Here is a 20,560-nt window from a genome sequence, read left to right as displayed (position 1 = left end):
TTATCAGTATTGGCACATAATTCTTTTTGTGTTCTGGAATTTTTCCTATACACAGGCCTTTTCCCGTCACTTGGGTTAAGGTGCTTCCTGGTTTTTCTGTGTCCCACATACACTGTGCCAGATTAGTACCATTTAGGTGTTTAGGTTTCTTAGTTACTCCAACAGCCTCATAAAAGGGTGATTTCACCCCATAACACAACCAACAGTGTTCCGTAAGATTTGGATTGGTTTTGTTCAACACCAAGTAACTAGCGTGCATTAACTTCCAAAGGGGATTAATTTCAGGGGTTTCGTTAGGGGTTGGGTTATTCCCAAGGGTTTCATCAGGAGTTTGGGTGATTCGAGTAATCTTCATTTCAGGAGTTATCATATATTGTCTATCTTAGGAATTCTCGTTGTACTAGCCATTGTTCTTTCAGCCAAATCATCAGTTAATATCTGGTTAGGGCCTACTGGCAGTGGATCATTTGGGACTACTTTCTTTTTTATGAGAATTAAACCGCCCTTATCTGTCCCTGGTTCAGTATACCTCACTCCCCACACTCTTCCAATTATCCATCCTGTGTCTTCAGGGCTGGTGACATTTAAGAAGAGGTATTTGCAGTTTCCACGTCCTCCCCACCCTTGTGGTGGTCTGCACCCATATGGACCCCACTGAACCTTTAGGTACTTGTCTATACCACTACCCAGTATTCAACCAGGGGCTATAGTCTCACAACCCCAATAACTGCAGTAATATTGATTAGGGTAGTTACAATATCCCTTTCCAGGATTCGAACTAGGGCACATATAGAATCCCAGGTATTCCCATCATCGGGGTCTCGGGACAAGCTGACATAGAGTAGCATTAAAGCTTGGTTCTCCCGGTGTTATTTGGGTTGCGATAACCTGTTGATCCTCAAATCGGAGTAGGGTCCACTTAAATGGTTGGTGGGGTTGGTAGTTCATTCCCTTAGCCCATTTCTTTGTTGTTAATAGTTTTGGACCAATTATACCAATATTATCCCTCCAATTAGAACCTTGGATATACTTTTTATAAGGGACAAGTCCCTTTGGGCATTGAGGCGGTTCTTCCAGTACTCCCGTACAGCTTGTTTCCCTAATTACCTTTGAACTAAAATGTGGGCCTTTGTCTGAGCCTATGGCTTCAACAATTCCGTATCTTGGAATTATAAGTTCTAACAGAATTTTTACCACAGTTCGTGTCGTTGCCCGGGAGGTGGGAAATGCCTCTACAAAATGGGTTAGATGATCTACCATCACTAAGAGGTATTTGTAGTTACCACTCTTAGGCATTTCAGTAAAATCAATCTGTATTCATGAAAAGGGTCTTATAGCTAATTCGCTACCTCCTGGAATTGTTTTTCGTTGATGTTGTTTGTTTACCCTTTGACAAGTTAAACAGGATCTTACTATTTCCTTTGCTGTATCATATATTCCTATGCACATATACTGCAGGGCAAATTGGTCGACAAGGGCTTGGGTTCCCCAATGTGTTTTTTCATGTATTCTCACCATAATTTGGCGAGCTAAAGTCTTTGGGACAACTTGTCTCCCATCTTCTAATTTCCATTTTCTTTGTTGTTCTACTAGACCCATTTTAGTCAATTTTTCTTTTTCTACTTGAGTAAATTTATGTGCATCGTTTATTTTTTCAGACTCCATAGAGGAGTTTGGCATTATTTTTACAACCCCCAGGGCTGCCCGTTTTGCCTCCATGTTTGCTAAATTGTTTCCTCTTATTTCAAATGTTGTTCCTTTTTGGTGTCCTTTTATATGGACTACTGCAATGCTTTCAGGTTCTCTCAGGGCCTGGAGGATTTGAATTATTAGCTCTTCATGAATTAAGCCTTTTCCTTGAGAGTTTATCAATCCTCTTTCTTCCCAAATTTTTCCAGAAGTATGTACTACACCATATGCATATTTGGAGTCTGTATATATCGTGCCCCATCTATTCTGCAATAGTTTTAAGGCCTGTAATACTGCATATACCTCACATGCCTGCACGGACCAACTAGGGTTCAGGGGTCCCGACTGAATAACACTAAAGTTTTTCCCGTCTATAATGGCATATCCTGACTTCCTTTTCCCTTCTATCACTCTTGAAGAGCCATCTACAAAGAATTTTTTGCCTCCTATTAATTCTTCTTCCTCCAAATCTAGGCTTATTTTTACTTCTTCCTCTATATTACGCATACAGTCGTGATAATTCTTGAGTAGGTTCCCCATATCAAAATTGGGCAGGGTTTTGGAGGCTTGTGCTTTCTAATTCCAATTTAGGAGAAGAAACTAGAATTCCTTCGTATTTGAGGAGCCTAGTATCAGTAATCCATTTGTCAGCCTTCTGCTGTAGTACTCCCCGAGTGTTGTGGGGTGATAATGCCTTTAATTCCCCCCCGAATGTGATTTTTCTGGCTTCTACTACCAGAAGCGCAGTAGCCACCACGGCTTGTAAGCAGGTCGGCCACCCTCTACTGACTGGATCTAACAATTTTGATAGATATCCTATGGGTTTTTTTCCATCCAGCCCAATCCTGCGCCAAAACCCCATGCCCGGTACCCTCGTCTACATTTACAGACAAATAAAAAGGTCTTTTTAGATCAGGTAAACTAAGGACAGGTGCATTAACTAAGTCCTCTTTCAGTTCCTGTAACTGAGCCTCGTCTGATTCGGTCCATTTTAATAGGCCATCCTTGGTTAATTTTGCATATAAAAACTTAACCTTTTTACTATAGTCTTCTATCCATTGCCTACAATAACCAAGTAAGCCAAGCAATTGCCGTACCTGTCTCTTAGTAGTTGGGGCTTTTAGAGATAATATACCAGTAACTCTCTCTGGATCTAGTTTCTTTGTTCCTTTGCTGAGCCAGTGTCCCAGATATTTTACTTCCTCCTCCACAAACTGTAATTTTGATTCAGATACTTTCAACCCTTGTAAACTTAAAAAATTTAATAATCTAATACTTTCTCACCGAACATCCTTCTCTTGTGCTCCTGCTAATAACAGATCATCAACATATTGTATTAATGTCACACTACTCCCCTTTTTGTATTTTTGTAATATCTGCTCTAAGGCTTGTCCAAATAGGTTAGGGGATTCTGTGAAGCCCTGAGGGAGAACTGTCCACCTTAATTGCTGCTTCCGACGTGTCTCAGGGTCTTCCCATTCAAAAGCAAAGAAATCTCTACAATCCTCCTGTAAGGGACAAGCCCAAAACGCATCTTTTAGATCTATTACACTATACCAACAGTCTTTGGGATTTATTTTGCTCAGGATTGTATATGGATTTGCTACTACAGGGAATCTAGAAACTGTTCTTTTATTTATTTCTCTCAAGTCGTGGACCAACCTGTATTTTCCATCTGCCTTTTTCACAGGTAAGATTGGAGTATTAAAAGGGGACATACAGGGCTCCAACAGTCCCTTTTCGAGTAAATGATCTATTTCAGGTTTTAACCCCCATCGTCCCTCTTCCGAGAGAGGATATTGTTTGATCCTGACAGGTTTATCCAGGTCTCTAATTATTACCAAAAAGGGTTCGATATCCAATTTTCCTACTGTATCAGGATTATACCATACTTCCGGATTTATCTTTTCTCAGTCTGCTAATCGAAGGGGACATACTTTTACTTGCAGTTCCTCATTTTGAACTTCTAGACTAATTCCTAATTCTACCATTAAATCTCTTCCCAAAAGATTGTAGTCTGCCTCAGGTACGAGTAGCAGTGACCCCATCCCAATTTTAGAACTTGTTTCAAACATCACATCTTTAATTACAGGCACCCCAAAGGGTTCCCCTTTTGCCCCTATAACATGTACAACTTCTGAAGATTTTTTACAGCCCCAAGGAAGTCTTTGAACGGTCGATCGCTCTGCCCCTGAGTCCACGAGGAACTCAGTTTCTTGCTGCTGGGGACCCACTTTAAGTTTTATCAAGGGCTCTTTGGTCTCTCGAGTCCCCAGCAAATAGAGCCCCTGACCTCCTCAGTCCTCCTTCCATTTTCTCATCAGCTATACGCTTCCTACACTCACGTCTCATGTGGCCTTTACCCCCACAATAGAAACATATCACTTGTTCCCTCTCTCTTTCTCTGGGAGGGCCTTTGAATCCTCGATCCTGCTTATACTCAGGCTTCCTCCTGGATATTCCCCTTCCAAATTCCTTTTGTCCCTCTAACAGCCGCCACTGTCTCCTACGGGTTTCTTCTAACACTCTGGCCTGCCTCTTATTTGCCTCTTCTTCTCGTCTTACATATACCTTCTGAGCCTCTCTCAATAATTCATCAAGCCCTCTAGACTGCCAGTCATCTAACTTTTCCAATTTTTTCCTAATGTCGATCCATGAACTAGCTACAAATTGGGCCTTAATCAATGCTTGCCCAACAGGCGTGTCGGGGTCTACTCCGGAATATAGCTGGAAACTCTTTCGCAAACACTCCAGCCATTCTGTGGGAGTTTCATCCTTTTTCTGATGTTCGCTAAAAGCCTTATTGATATTCTGGCCTCTGGGGACCAAGTCTCTTATCCCTTGGATTATTATAGTCCTCAGGTCTTGCATATGACCCCTGTGTATTTCATTTTGGTTATTCCAGTTAGGTCTCTACAGAGGCCATTTTATATCAGCTGCGGGACCCTGTTGGTGTTGTTGGTCCCATATTCTCAGACCGGCTCTCCTGATCATATCCCTCTCTTCAGCTGTAAACAGAATCCCCAGTATCGCCTGCAACTCCTCCCAAGTATATATATTAGGTCCTAGGAATTGATCCACTCTCTCTGCAACGCTCAAGGGATCTTCCAGCAAAGTCCCCATTTCTTTCTTAAATTCCCTAGCATCTGCTGAATTCAAGGGTACTGAAACATATCCCATTTCTGGGTGTGCCTCTCCCATTGATATTTCCCTTAAAGGGTATAGTGGGGCTTCAGTTTGTTTCTTACTTTTACTTTGTGTGACCGGTCCCTCAGTCTCAAAAGTATGGGGGGGTGCCTCCAGGTCCTCACGCGGAGCACTTGGAACGTTAGAGGGAGTCTCGCGTGGGGGCGAAGGCTGAGGTGGAGGAGGAGGAGGTATATATGGTGGGGGCCACATGGGAACCTCCTCCTCTGGCCTAGTCTTTTTTCATCCCCCTTTTTCTTTTAAGGGGTATAGATTGGCTCTAGTCTCTGATCCTATCCACAATTGGGCATATTCACTTCCAAATCAAAAGGCTCTTTCGAATTGACATAGATATTCAGGGCCTGACATATCCAATTTTCAAAAGACCCATATACTGGCCAATATAGGTGATCAGTCCTAATCTGTTTACCTCCCCATACTTCCATACAATAATGTATCATTTTTGCCCTGTCTTTCCCTTTTCTAGAGGGATAATCATTCCAATACTTAATCATTAGACCTAAAGGACTATCTGGAGGTACCTGAGGTAACTTTAATCTCTCCTTAGAACCTCCCATGGGATCAGAACCCTTACTCTTTTTCTGTCCCATCTTCTGGTGTGCCTTGTTTCACTCAGTCTTTCGTATGCCCTCTCCTCGTGGCCCAGTCCCTCGCGGGAGATGGGAACAGCACTACTAAGAGGTCCACACTCGCTTCGTCCGTACCTGGACGTCTCACTCATGCACACACCGGGATCCCAACCCCAACCGAACGGATCTCAGTTTTGCAGTATACTCACGTCCTCGTTTCTGTCCTCTTCATTCGGGCTTCATGCACAAAATTAAGGGGTTGCCGGCGTCACCTTTTATCTGCTATCGAATTTTAGGTTCGTCGGTGGAGAAGCTGGTGGAATGAACCACAAACAGGGGGCCACTCCTGTGAGTGGGGCGCCCCCCCCTAGAATGTGAGTCCCGTCAGAATTTCTCCATCCGAGTCACGGCACCAATTTGTTATCAATGATTTAGCCAATTTCGGTTTAAAATATAAATTTTATTAAACTGAGTAAGCGATAGCAGATAAAACAGCGCTGGGTGCGCCGGGGAGTCCTTCGCTCCGCCCAAGACGCACACATGGTCTCTGGGAGGTGGTCCTTTATTCTTTTCGGTTCAAGGCCCCAGCCAATCCTGTCGCCCCTCCTCACTCGGATGTTGACATGGCTCTTCCCCATTGGTTCCCTTTGTTGCAGGGGTCTCATCGCCGGGAAGTTTCGAGAAGCTCCCAGAGGCTTTGAGCAGTGTCCACTGCCAGCCTCCTCACCGTCGCAGCCCCCACCCCTCAAACGTTGCAACAAGACACCACTTCGAGCCACCCAACCCCCCTCTTTTCTCCCTCACAATTCTGTGCAATAATACAACTGACCTCACCCCCATTACTTACAGAGTACAAGGATACCAGTGAAGGAATAAATGAATACTAATTGTATGGGAACTTAGTTAAGGAAGGTGGTTCATGTATTCTCTTAAGCTGGGCAGTGCCTAGCAGGACTGGGTTTAAAATATTCAGAACTGCATTTTAAGACACAGAAGTAAATGGATGAATTGTCAGTGGCAAGCTTCACTAAAAAAGAAGGTATTAATAGTGAAATACGAAATTTCACTTTAAATCCACTATAGAGTATTTTGGAGAAAAACTAAAGATGTTCTTTATCGGCCAGAAAAGCAACATGCAAGGTCTCTCATTCTCTATTGTAACTCTTTCTTCAGCAGCAGTTAGTAGATACAGTGAAAAATGCTATTCTATGGAAAGGATATATTAAAAGCATATATTAAACTTTGATCATTTAAATGCAATTTCTATCTTGTAAATGCCCCTTAAAAGTCCAGGAATTGAGTTAAATTATTTTAGTGGAGCTTAGCATCTAAATAATTTTATGAATCCAGTCTGTTATTGTTTTGGTACAGTTATGACAGGTATTTGTTCTGAATAGTTCAAAATTAAAGGGAAAGTTTTTATTAATTAAAAAAAAGACTCTTCTTTCCTAAAGAATAATCAATGAAAAGCCTGAAGGGTTTCATGTACTGTACAAACTGAGGTGTCAGTTTGCATTTAGATCTGCTACTAGAAGTTGATCTGTTGTCAGGTAATGTGGCATTTTAGACCATTTTTTTTAACTTGTTGGTTTTGCGAAACTGGTGTATTGTTGTATTACACAGATTGCTTCCATTACTGCTAAATTTTAGTTTTCCTGATAAGAAACATGGAGAATGCCAGAGAATACCCAGTGTGCTGCCAAAGCCAGTTCAAGACAACAAAGAACATTTTGTCATGTAGAGGAGTTTTGCTTCATCTGATCTCTAGCATTTTAGGTTGTACTTGAGGTACAGGGATGGAGGGGAACCTCATAATTTATATTTTTTCCATCCCATCAGTATGGGATGTATCCTAAGTATTCTATTGACTGAGTTAGGGAATAATGAAGATACAGTAACAGAGGTTAGGCTTTGCTGGGGGAATATTTGCATTTAGCCTAATTTATTTCAGATGTCGGGATGCAGTTGACAGTCACCTAGACTATGTGGTGAAAGCATACTGGTGCTAACAAGTCCTGGCACTCTGCTGTTTATGAGACCTGATGAAATGACAGCATGAATTAATATGGTTTCAGTATGTAAATGACACACTATATTAATCAAACTGAAGTTTACAGGTCTTGAGTTGTTCATGTAAAATTTAACCAACTTTTAAAACCAAAAGGTAAATAACACTGTGATCTGTCTCCAAGATTTACTTATACCAAACCCAGCAATTTTTACCTTTATAGGAAGCCACAATTCAACTGCGCCATCCTTCATAGCAAAAATGCTATTCCAGACATCACAAATGACATTTCCCTTTGAGCTTGGCTGCAGATGAAGTAGCACCAATACCTGTTCAGAACCTGATTTAGAGTAAACAGGGGAATAATTTTACTATGCTACAGTCCTGCACTGACAACACTTTGTAGCTGGTCACAGTGCTGATAAATATATTTTATGGAATATCTGCTTGTAATGTGCAGATAGAGGCAGGAGAATTCTCCATTTTATTTTGGTTTATTTTATTTTGTCATTGTAATATGATTTAGAATAAGCCTGGTAGGCCATTAAGAACTAGGAGATATACTTAGCTTTTAGTTACACTGATGTGAAATACAGTTTGATGTCTTGGTAATGTTATTTCACACTTATAGAACAATTTGCAGGTTGTAGCTATGCCTTATGGCATTACAGAGATGTAAAATCAGAGCAAATGAAATAACCATCTAATCCTTCCTGGAAATTATTATTTTTTTTTTTTTAAATCTTGCATTAAAAAAAAAAACACTATAAAACAACAACAGACCTTCTGTGTAAGATCTTTGTGTTTGTACCATGCTTTTACATCTGGAATAACAAAAATCTCTTCTGATTAAAAGCAATTTAAGTTTTAGCATTGAATTTATAGGATTTGGTTTACTTACATCTGTTTGCTTTTCCTGCAGAGTGCACCGCAGGATAATCAGTCTTAGCAAAAAATCTTGCAGTTCTTCCTCTTGCTGCCCCAAACTGGCAATGCTGTATCTTAACAAGTCTAGTTTATCTAGACATTCATTAGACACTCAGGTTTTCTGGAGAGAAACCAGTATACTATACCAGTATAGTGGTGATGTGTATGCGTGTGTGGATTTTAAAAGCAACAGAAAATGAAGTGCAGATTTAATATTAGCTAAGCTGCATCTGTGCTACAAACAAAAATGCATGTTTCTTCCTCTGAAATATGCCTATTTTGCCTTAACATTTTCCTGTCTCTCTTGTACACATCTGTCTAGCCCCACAGTCTAATCTCATATGGTTCTCATAAACAAGATTCAGAATGTGCCAACAAGGTTAAAATATATTAATATGAATTCATGAATTTGAAGCACACTCTGGATCCCACCCCAGGGTCTTTCTTTCACTGCTCTCTGTTTACAGGTGCTAAGATGGATGACTATGAATTCAGCAGTATACATCTGACTGCCGTTGTGCTTTATTATGCTAGCATGATAGACCACATAAGCTAGAAATAAATCTCTGCAGATTGCAGAGCAAGAACTAAAGATACACAACTGTGACATCTGGCTTTAGCATTGTCCCTTAAGAGCCCTTAGACGTGAGCTTGTCGAGTGTTAGTTTTTTGACTTATGTGGTAGCTTATGTGTTACTGCAGCTAATACTTATGGTTTTATATGCCTTCATGAATATGTCTTTGCTGCGATGACTGTTTTCCATATCTGAGTGTTTACAGGGTCTCTGTATTGGTAACCACACTGTGAAACTGTATTTTAACAGTGTTATCACTAATTTTGCCTGACTGGGCTTTAAGTGAGTGCTTTGCACAGGCTTTGGTTTTAGTTTTCTTCTGGAAAAAGCTGAGCCACACAAATATTTCTCACATAAATTGTGGGAGAAGTCCTACATCCTCCTAGTAACGGTAGAATAATTATGGTCAGACAGTGAGGGTCTATGTGCTTTTTACTTTCTTGCAGACTCAGCTGGCTAGCAGTCCAAACTGGAGGTGTTATCAGAGCCAGGCAGTTGAGTTAAAAGCACCACTGATTTCAGGTCAAATAGTTCTGTGTTTTGGTAGGGAAGAGGGTCAGGAACAATTACTGTGGAAGAGTCTGGATTAGCTATGGTGTATATACAAATACTAGTCAGTAATAACACAAAGGCAGACAGTTTCTTTAAGTGGGCAACCGAAAACAAAGCCTGCAACTTGACAGAGATTTTGCTAGTTTTGCATTGGTATTGCATTTGTATTGGATTTGTATTTCAAAAGTTATGTTACATTAATCTTGTACTTACTGTACAAACCTTTTGCAAACCTTAGTAAAAGAAAAAGCAGGGTCCTCATCAGTATAAAAAACAGTTTTTGTAATTGGGTGTGCTTGTGCTGATTTGAAAGTAATGCCACTGCAGTTAACCCCACTGAGTTACAGGAACTCTAATTACTGGTATTTGTTGCTATCATTGTTCCTTACAGCATAAAGATGACTGTAGTACCCACTCTTGCTGTTTACCTGGCTCTGTTGTGCTCTCCTTAGAGTTCTTTTTCTTTATTTTGAGATACTTGCAGCCAGTTCAGGTCTGAATATTTAAATCACTATAATACCACTTCTGTTGGGCACCTTGCATCTGACATCTTCTCTTCCATCAGGAAGAAACAAAAATTAAATAACTGGAGAAAATTAAAATAATTTCATTTGCTTTCTTCAATGATCACACATGTGAACCCACAGAGAAAGGTGTGGGAAAACAAAACATATGAAGGCATGTGCTGAATCACACTCTTAAAGCTATGGTATTCAAGAACCTTTATGGTACACATGAATATGAAGGCTTTTCCTGCTGTGGTCTGAAGAAACTCTTTTAATGACCCTTGCAAAGTAGTCACTGTATTTCAAAAATATTCCTTTAAACAGAGCTGATATTTCACTGTAGGTTTTTCTACCAGAAATATTCTATGGTTGCTGTGTAATGATGCAATAAATTCCTGTAATGATGCAATAAATTCCAGGAGCTTGTTACAGTTAATAACCTGTAAAGGGCAAAGGTATTTGGACAATGCACATTAAATTAGACCTGTATCAATTACTAATAGTGTAAGTTATTTCTTCTTTTGTCCTTCAAGCAAATGTCATTTTGTGGAAGAAAAAAGAGGTCAATTTATTTTCTATGTTTAATTTTTACAGCCAGTGACTTCTTTGTGAATAAATAGTATGCCTCGTTCAGAAGACAAGTATCAACTCTGAACAATTATCAAAGACATTAGGATACAATGCTAATGTATTTCATGCTTCAAAAGCTACAGCTGCCAGAAATTCACAGCAATCAATCAACATTTTTTGTGCTGTTTTTTGTATATTAGCAACCCACCAGGGGTAATAATTATGACCCTGTCAACCCCTACTCTTTTAGATAGGTTTACTGGTTATATTTATTTACTTAATGTTCCTCTGTGGCTATTTCATAAGCAGGTACCATTTCAGAAGACAAGCAGCGTCTTATTTCCCTTTCTCTGTAGAATGCTCATTTCATTTTCTTTCAGACAATTTAACACATTTCTTTGTTTGAATTAAATTACCTTTTCTACTACTGTAATCTGTAAATTAGAAAGCTGAATAAAAGAGCTGCAGTAGATAAAGGTCTTTCATAGCCTGTCAAGTCAATCTTTGATTCTTTAATAAACTAAGTCTGGTGATCACAGTGCAAGCTCTAGTGTAAAGTAGTCAGAGAACTATATTAATTTGGAACAAATGTTTGTGTGGTTGAGGTCAGAAAGGTCTTTGGTAAATTTTTGCATATAGGCTGAATTGCTTCACAACCTGGCAAACTATAGATGAAGGGGTTTTCTAGGTCAAAGCTTATACTGTTGGCAGAAGAATTTGTATTAAAGGAATTTGCATTTTGTGCAGTCTCCATTTAAAAAACTTAAGTTTCCAATCCTGTCTCCCTTGCTTGACCTTCACCCAGAATAGACTGTAATAAAAACTATTTTTATAAGTCACAAAAAGGAAGCACAGGCACTGCAGCTATAACAATGTAAGATTACCTGTGGATTTATGAGTAGGGAATGTTGCTTCCTTGCTTATAGCAATGAATCTCACTTGTGCTAATAAGCAGTATTGTTTCTGCCCTACCAGCGCTGGGGCAAAGTCATTGAGATGCTCTCAGCCAGAGCTAGCTGTGCACTGTGGCGATTAGCTCTGTTTTCTGTCTTTCACCCTGGATAAAAATTAAATCTATTGCAAAGAGGAAAATAGAAATTACAAAATGCCTATTCATAACTCTGCCATGGTGGATTTTTTTTGGTAATTTTTTTCCCTCTACCCTAAATTACTGCATCTACAAGTCATTTCAAAATTAGTTTCTCAGAAAAGGAGCCCTCATCTTTCATGGTTACTCCCCTGCTATTTGTCGCTGTTATTTAGATAGCCAAGCAAAACCTACCTGAATAAGCATTCCCCCTCGGATGAAACTAGCAGCACAGAGCTGCCTTTTTGCATCTGCTTTTATTTTGTGGGTGAAATCTGGTTTGAGAGGTGCCCTGATATCTCCTATTTATGAAAGGAGGATGAGAGGAATGGAAGACTATTGGGCTGAAACAGTGTGATATGTCTCCTATTGGCTTTATGCTCTGTGAAATGAAGGAGTGATAGATGAGGTAAAATTGTATGTAGAGAAATTAAAATAGCCTGTTGCAAGTAGAAACTGTGTTGTTAAAGTTATGCTCTGAAATGCAGTATTATTTATGTGATATTATATGCTATTCTAATTTTGCTGTTATTGCTGTAGAAATTGCAGGCAAGATATACTTGTGTGTATATTTTCCTAGATTTTAAAAATACTTCAAAGCTATTTTAACAGTTGACTACTTCTGAAAGATTGGTAAAAATATGCTGTAGATTTTGAAATTTGTCCTGTGATATTGATAACGTAACTGAATTGGTTTGGGTTTGTTTCTGATGCTAAAGAAGAAAGGGAAAAATCTAGTTTATGGTGCTTTAGTTCCGCAGTAATAAAAGGAGTGGAGTCACTTATTTTTATATAAAATCACAGGATCTCACTTCTGAGTGCTTCAAATAGCTTGTAATTTGCAACTACAGTGAGGAAGAAAACAAATCTGAGACTGTTACTATTAGACAGTTGTTTGTGTTATTATTGTGTTTCTGTGTATGTATATTTGTAACTACTTTTCTACAAAAACAAAGACAAATCCCAGTGTCTGAAACACTTGCTTTCAGTTTTAGGGTACCTCAGGTGTCTGCTTACTGAAATATGGTAATTGTGTTGTAGGTAGATCTGTTGGTTATGTACATAGGGCTATGTTCAGTGAGTTTGACTTCATATGCCTGGTTCCTTAAGTTAATAGCATTTTCCAGAAAGATATCTAAACTTTCTTTTACAAAGTGCTTGGTGAATATTTTATTATTGCCAATTTGCTATAACATTGCTGTCCGTGATGGCTGGTGAGCAATGCACCAGCTGTGCCCACATTCAGGAAATGTGAAATGTCTCCATGTGCTTTGAGCAATGAGAAATGATCTGTTTATTTGCTTATCTGAAGTAACAACTCCATGCTAAAAAGTAGTGGAAATAAATCCCCTTAACAGCTGTATTGAGACAGTTAACTACACTTAAAAAAACACCAAACCACCATCAACCAAAACCGCAACAGATTAGATTTAATATAAAACTAATGAAGATGGAGGAGTTCTTGACTTCCATTTCATAACTGCCTTGAAGGTCATGCTTCCTCAGAGATAAAGTATGTAAACAACAGTATTCATTAATCTTTATACTGTGACAAGGAAAGTGAGATGAAATAAAAAGTCCTAAATATTTTTACGGTTCCTGAGAGAAAATAGCACTGTGTTAAATACTTAGGAGGCTCCACTGAGTCCTGTTGTCCATAATAACGAAAAAGATTCTGCTTCCCTTCTGCATATGAGATGATGAAACAGAAAAGATGCAGGGATGACTTCAAATCATGTATTGACCCTTTATTTATTAAAAAAGGGGGGATATATGCAGTTTATGTAAATTACTAGTGTTCTCCTTGAGATTGCAGAGTTATGCCTGTGTGTAGGACTACTCATGTAAAGTTAAAGCCAAATAATTTTTCCAAAGCTTTTTCCTCTTTGAATTTGTGGGTTTCTGGCAGATGCACTTTCCTAAGGACTAGAGTGGAAAATAACATTTAAAAATCTGTCAGTCTCCATTGAATCATCAGTTACCTTGTAAGTTTTAGCCATTTATAAAAGGTGAAAGCTATGGACTGCCAAAAGCTTAGCGTTAGGCCCATTTTTACTTTATCTTCATTTCCAGAGTAAAGCTTTTTGTTTATCTGCATGAATAGGTCTGCAATGGATCGTAAGTTTACTGAAATGAAAGCAATATTTAATATGGGGGAGGGGTGTGTGTGCCTCTCTGACCTTTAATTTGTTTTTGTTTCTATCTGCTTATTTCTTAAGGTATCTTGGGACAGGGAAAAGTAATTTTCTAATGGTAAACTGTGGGTGCATGTTAGTTAATGGAATATTAACCATACATGTGTTACAAATGGGAATCATAGCCGTGACAGGAACAAAGATAACTTTTTCACCTGAGTGTTGGTAAGCGCTACTTCTTTTGGCGCTGCATTTCAAGAAAGATGTGGACCAAGGACAACAGGAGAGATGCAGGAATAATCTCAGGTTTACCAATTTGACATAAATATTTGAAAGAAGTATGTTTAATCTAAGAAAGAAGGTTAAAACTTCACTGTGAAGGCCAAGACAGTAATCCATGATGTTATATCACAGCAGCAAGGCTGTCCAAGGATCTGTAGCAACTAGTTGTATGATTGTGAGGCTTTTGTGCTCAGGACTAGGGTATGTTGTACTTTGAAACAGCTTGTTGTGCCTCTTGTGTTGTCCGTAGTGTGGTTTGGACTACCTGGCCCAGCCATGAAGGGTATTTCTGTCTACAAAGATAATCAGGCAGCAAAGTGCAGGTTATCCATCACACATAGTTTAAGGAACAAGGTAGAAAAACGTGTCAAATATTTTAATATCTGATGTGTTTTGAGATGGTAAATGGATCAAATGATCTCTTAAGATGCTGTATGACTTTCCTGAGATTTATAAATGCTAGATATTTTTTTCCAGAGTCCTTTAAACCTAAGGTTGGTCATAATTACAGTGGTGGTGTGATTTTGGTATAGCTGCTTTGCAATTTATCTCACAGTCTTGCTGATTTCCTCTTTTATGGCTCAGATTTTCTGTCTGAAAGCAATCTTAATGAGAAGCCTAATGACTGCCTGTGGTGGGTTAAAAGACAGTAGAGTATGCTTACAGCAGGGAGGTATAATAAAAAAAGCAACAAAAAAGCCAGTATTTGGAGCAGTGCTTATAGCTTGCATTTTATTTTTTATTTTTAATATATATTGCAGTGTGATTATGTCAAAACATCTGGCTTTTATTTTTTAGTGAAACTGTCTCTTTTTTGGTGTTGGGTTTGTTGTTAGGGGTGTTTTTTTAATTATTTAGTTTTTTGTTTGTTTTTTTTCCAAAAGCATTAGCAGCATTCTTTGTTTTGTGCTCTTCCTTCTTTGTACTTGCCTCTTACCTTTGGTAGGTTGTTTTTTTCTACTAGTTGGTAGAAGGACAATAAAGTGAAAGGATAACCAAAGAGGAGATGAAGAAAGGTGAGATAAAGGTAATAGAGGCAGTGCAGTTGTCAACTAAAAAAAAAAGGTACTTGTGGAAAAAGTACAGAAAAAATGTGACCAAGGGCAGAGAACAAAGACACAGACATACAGTAAAATACAGAAGATGCAGTCAGTAATTGTGTCTGATTCCACACCCTCCCATTCCTTTTATATGGTCAAAGTGAAGCAATATAGGCTTTTAAATAAAAAGCACACAAAAAGCACACCTCTCATATAGAGTCCTTGAGTTCTGTGTTCTTAATGATAAATGCACTTTTATCTAAAAAGTACAAAGGGCTGTACTGAAGCCTTCCAGTCTATCTAAGAAAGTACATAGCTGCTTTGCCTTCAGCTCACAGCTGGAGTTAAACTACTTGATTTCCTTTGTTCCATGGAAAATACTATTTAATGGGTGCTTTCTGTATGTGGGCATAGCTGGACTGGCTGTGGTGGTGGAGAAGCTGGATTCTGATTTGCCCACAGGATTTTTCTTGAATCCCATTGTGGCTGGCCGTGGTGCATTCCTGTGAGACCTAGCCCTGCTCCTGGTAGCCAGTCTGCTAGGGATAACATATCCTGAAGTCAGGTTGGTGGTTCATGGTTTAAATAAAGGGCATAAAGAAATTAATTCCTTTTCTGGTTGACCCCCTCCTGCATGCCCATAATATGTTGGGGTTGATTTTCTGGGAGGTGGGAGGAGAGGGCCTTGAGGTTGTGGGTTGGGAGTGTTAATTTTCTGGTTTTTAATTTGTGTGTTTTTTTATAAAATGAGCTGCAAGCTTGGTAAAGATCCATTTGCCTTGCTCTTCTGAAATTAAAATTATCACTGTAAGAAGTTCAGTGTTTTGCAGTTAACTTAAACCTTCTCCAGCATTGTAATTTAGAAGGGGAAGGAAGGAACTCACAGTTCTCTACAAACCCCTATAAAATAACCCCCAAACAATACACCTCCCCACCACCTACCCCGAGCAAGGTCCTTACAGTGAAGAACTAGCGTTTTATTCCTGCTTTGGTACTGATATTTAAATTTTTGAGCCATCATTTCAGCAGGTTTGAGTAATTTCAACACAATTAGAATCGTAAACAAGACATAAGAGGAATATAAACACTGCCACCTTACTTAGAGGGCAGTTCTTAGAGTGCTTGACTAAGTCAGTGACACTTTGCTAGGACTAGCATGCTCAGTGGGAGCATACAGCTCTAAAGGTAGTCTTTCAGAAAACGTCATTCTTGGAAGCAAAACACAAAATAGATATTTTTTATTCTCCTCCTCACCTCCCAAGCTCTGCTTATATGGGTCAAACCCCACTGCCTTTATTACTATTATATGTAATTATTATGCAATTTAATAACACTGAGTTTTACAGGCTTATACATATTATATGATGTGGCATTATTACTATTATCTTTGTAGCTTTCTTCTGATCTTACTTCAAAATCTTTTACCTTGTTCATTTCTTCTTTCTTTTCCATACATTTCACAACAACTAAATAAACTAAAATTTGGTAAAATACTACTCCTTTTCATCCCATTTTTTTCCATAGTGCCCCCAATAATTTCTGTTACATCACATGTAAGAGTGGACTCTCTGGTATGTATTATTTTAATAAATTCTATGCAAGACTTTTTTGTGTGTGCAAGTACCATCTGCTGATATTTAAAATACAGGTTAATTGCTACAACAATAAAGACAAAAAGGAAACAATAAACACAGAAATGTATGTCTATGCTAGTACTACAAAATAGTTGAGTGTAATCTTATATTTTATATGCCATCTGAACCATCTCACTGTATTTATATGCTTGTAATTTAGCCTAACCTGTACTTTCTGCATTCATTAATATAAGAGGAACCCAGTGAATGAGTACCTATTACATGCAAGATCTGTGGCCTGGGGACAATTTTATTTTACTCATAAATTTTAATATCTTTTCTCTACTACTGTGAAAATAATGAGCCTGTAGTGGTTTTGCCCATCATTACAGAGAACGTTTTTAAAAGCTGTAAAAAGGAGTTGTGACTGATTGGCATTGACCCACAAATCTGAGACTAGGCTTTTTCTTGGTTTTGGTTTTTTTTGTCAAATGCCAAACTGCCTTTGCCTGTTACTAGCTTTTAACTGGGCATGAGAATGATCTTGCTTTCTCTCATTCATCATAAGTTCTTGATACTTTGTTATAAAAGGAAAGGATAGCATCATTTTTTATTTTTTTTTCCCTTGAAGAGCGAAATACCATTTTGGTTTTGCTCTTAAAAAATAAGTTGGAATTTTTAGCTTATTTTTGATCATGAATGCCATTAAAAATTGTATTCTTAGGATCATTAGCAATCAACCCAATTGCTGATTTATTGACTGGTAGATTTTGGTTCAGTTTTGTTGACAAACCACATTAGACTCCTCTGAAACTCTAAATCATCATTTTCTAATGATCACTTGTGGAAGCTAATTGTGGCTTTCAGTTTTATCCAATCCACATGAATTCACAAATGGAAGATCCAGCGGGGGTTTGCAATCACAAAAATTCAGTAGTTTAGACTGTGTTAAGTCTGCAGGATCATCTGCCAAAATTCTGTGTATGTGTATTCGCTAGATAAACACAGAAAAGCAAACATGCTTCTCTTAATGGAAAACATCTATTGGTCTAGATGAAACTGGTCAATGAGCGCAGTCCTCAGGTCTCCAAAACCTGTCGTTTACATTGATACTGACAATTTTGCTCCCAAGTTTTGAAACACTACTCATATTCTATTCCATGTTTGAAAAGGAAGCTCAAGGTGTAAAAAATTTAGTGCTCAGATTGTGGATACAAATCAATTTGTGTGTGTGTGTATATTTCAAACAATGTATTTAAAAGAAAAAAAGAAGATTATATAGTAGAAGGCAAATCAGGAAAAGCACTAGACTTTTTAGAAATTAGAAGTGAATTTTCATACAACATTGCATAGGTTAAATCCTGATATTGCGTGTTACGTAAGTCTACCTCGCAGAAGGATAGTATTTTATCTGCTAAAAAAAAGCTTTCCTAACGATTCACAAATCTTGCTTTCCTATTTTTTATGAAATTTCAAGATTAATGTTATCTTCCAACCTCAATCTTTTTCTTTATATAGATATATCACTCTAGGGTTTATGTTGTATTGAATCCAGAAATTATAATTCCTTCTGCCATGTCATGAAACATCTGTCTGAGGGATGGGGATGATCAGGAAATCACACGAAGCACTGTAATTGAATCTCAGATAGGTGTTCTTAAAGTTTGGCCCAGTCTTCTTTCACTGTAGTCTGATTTTTTTAAACTTATTGGCATGCTTCAGCAGTTCTTTCAGCAGCGTACTGTGCCCAAAGGGAAGTGTAAAGAAAGTGGTGGGTTTTTTTTTTTTTTCAGTGATAGGTAGTGTTTTTGACTAGCCTTAATCTCCTGAGTCTCAGTTAGGGACCGCTGAGAGTATGCCCATATACAGACTTGCTTCCTGAGCTTCCGTAGACAATTATTTCTTATTGAAATTAGTTATTTTTTTGAGATGATACTCTTTATTTCCTGACAAACTTTCCTTTTCATTCAAGTTTTGTAAATTATTTTGTTTTCTCATCTTGCTGTACCTCCCCTGACTTTGATCTCTTTTGTATTTCTGAATTCAGATTCATGGTCAGTCTGGTCATATGGGTGCTCCCACCAGTTGTTGTGGCTCTTAATTGTCACAGGTTTAATTAATGTGCTTCCCCAGTGCCAGCTTAAATTTAACCATGGAAATGGTCTTGCACCAGTGGGCAGGCTGTTGAGGATCAGGGCCAGAAAGCACATTTCAGTGTTATACATTAGTAGTTTGCTCCTGAGCCTTGTATTACGCTTTAAACAAACATATCGAGACAGTGTCTCAGATTTTGACATGTGTGCACTTTCCTAACCCATCAGTGCTGTACTTCTTACCCTAATTGACACATTGCTTTCTGTTCACATTGCTTTTTGTCACTACTCATGCAACTGATAGGTGCTGATGCTCTTCTTTGTTCATAATTTTTGTGAAGGTCACTTTCTGTGGAAAGACATGCCTGCAGCTGCTCTGTCAGTGCCCCCAGTTTGTGGTTCAAACACCTATTTCTGTTTTGTTTCATCAAAGATTTCTTTTTCATGGAAAGAAAACAAAAAAATATGATTCTTAGTAAGTGTTGCTTCTAGATCTTTAAATATCAGTCAGGATTGGAAAACCCAATTATCTCGCTATATGTGATAAGGGCCACTGGTTTAACATCTGTAATTATTCATTTTAATAACTAAGATGATTAGTTAATGTTATATAGGTGATATTGCTCAGTATATTACATTAAATTGCAAAAATATCACAACTGGCATATGATTCCCAAATGACATAAAATTATTCTGTTTGCAAACACCACCCCCAGCCCACCAGTCAACCTCATATTTTGCAAAGTATCACAGCAGTGTTCTTAATTATCATTTTCCACTTAGAGGCAGCATATGAATCTGCTTTTACTTTCTTTTCCTGACAGGCCTGTTTTTTTTTTAAGGGAATTTTAGCTTAGCTAGTCAAATTCTTAAACTTTATTATGGATTGCAGTAAGTCATTTGAAGTTTAAGGTTTACATTAGCGGTCAGTTTTCTCTGATTTCTTTGGTCTCTGCGCTTTCGCTCTTAATCAGAACTTCTCTTGCCAGTAGGAATGCTTAAGTTCAAAGTAAACAAAAAAAGCCTCTCAATTTTAAATAAGAAAAATGGAAAAAAGATGAATGAATTCTGACAAACATGATCTGAAAACTTGATTTTTTTACTGTTACATTTTTTACAATATACCTTATGTTTGAAAATAAACTTGCACTAAAGCATTGAAAAATTCCAGTTGTAATGTTTAAGCTGAAAACAATAAAAAATATTACAACTTTTTAGGAAATACTTTGAAAATAAAAAGGGTATCTTTTATAAACTGTTTCAGTAATTGAATTGATTTAATGAATAATACTGATAATAAAAAACCTACTAAATTCTCAGTTGAGGTTCATGAGGGTGATTTTTAATACGGGTCATTCTTCCAGTAAAAGATTCCTAATAGTTGGCCATTTTGTGGGTGAAGTGATTCTTTTGGGACCTTGATTTATGCTGTTTCCTCATTGAGGATAGGGGGAGAAACTCCCAACAAAACAGAAAAAAAGCCAGTCATTCTGTCAGCTGAAGGTGAGCAATAATGAATGCATCTGTCTTTTAGGATAGTATAGTACAGACCACTGGAGCAGTCAATATTAGCAGGCAGCTCAGAGGCGCCAGCAGCAGCTGTGATGTGTTTAAGCGTGTTCTGTATTATCTCCAGAGCAACCTGTTATTTCTTATAACTGCTGGAGCTGTTGTGAATTTTTTCTTTCATGCCTTGTCAGAAATCTCTAAGCCAGGTATTATAGAAGTTGTAGATGGATATCATTA

This window comes from Pezoporus wallicus, unplaced genomic scaffold, assembly GCF_028554395.1.
Source record: "Pezoporus wallicus isolate ANWC-B61680 ecotype Strahan unplaced genomic scaffold, APGP_CSIRO_Pwel_v1 scaffold_7402, whole genome shotgun sequence".
Taxonomy (NCBI): domain Eukaryota; kingdom Metazoa; phylum Chordata; class Aves; order Psittaciformes; family Psittacidae; genus Pezoporus; species Pezoporus wallicus.
Note: the sequence above shows the minus strand (reverse complement) of the source record.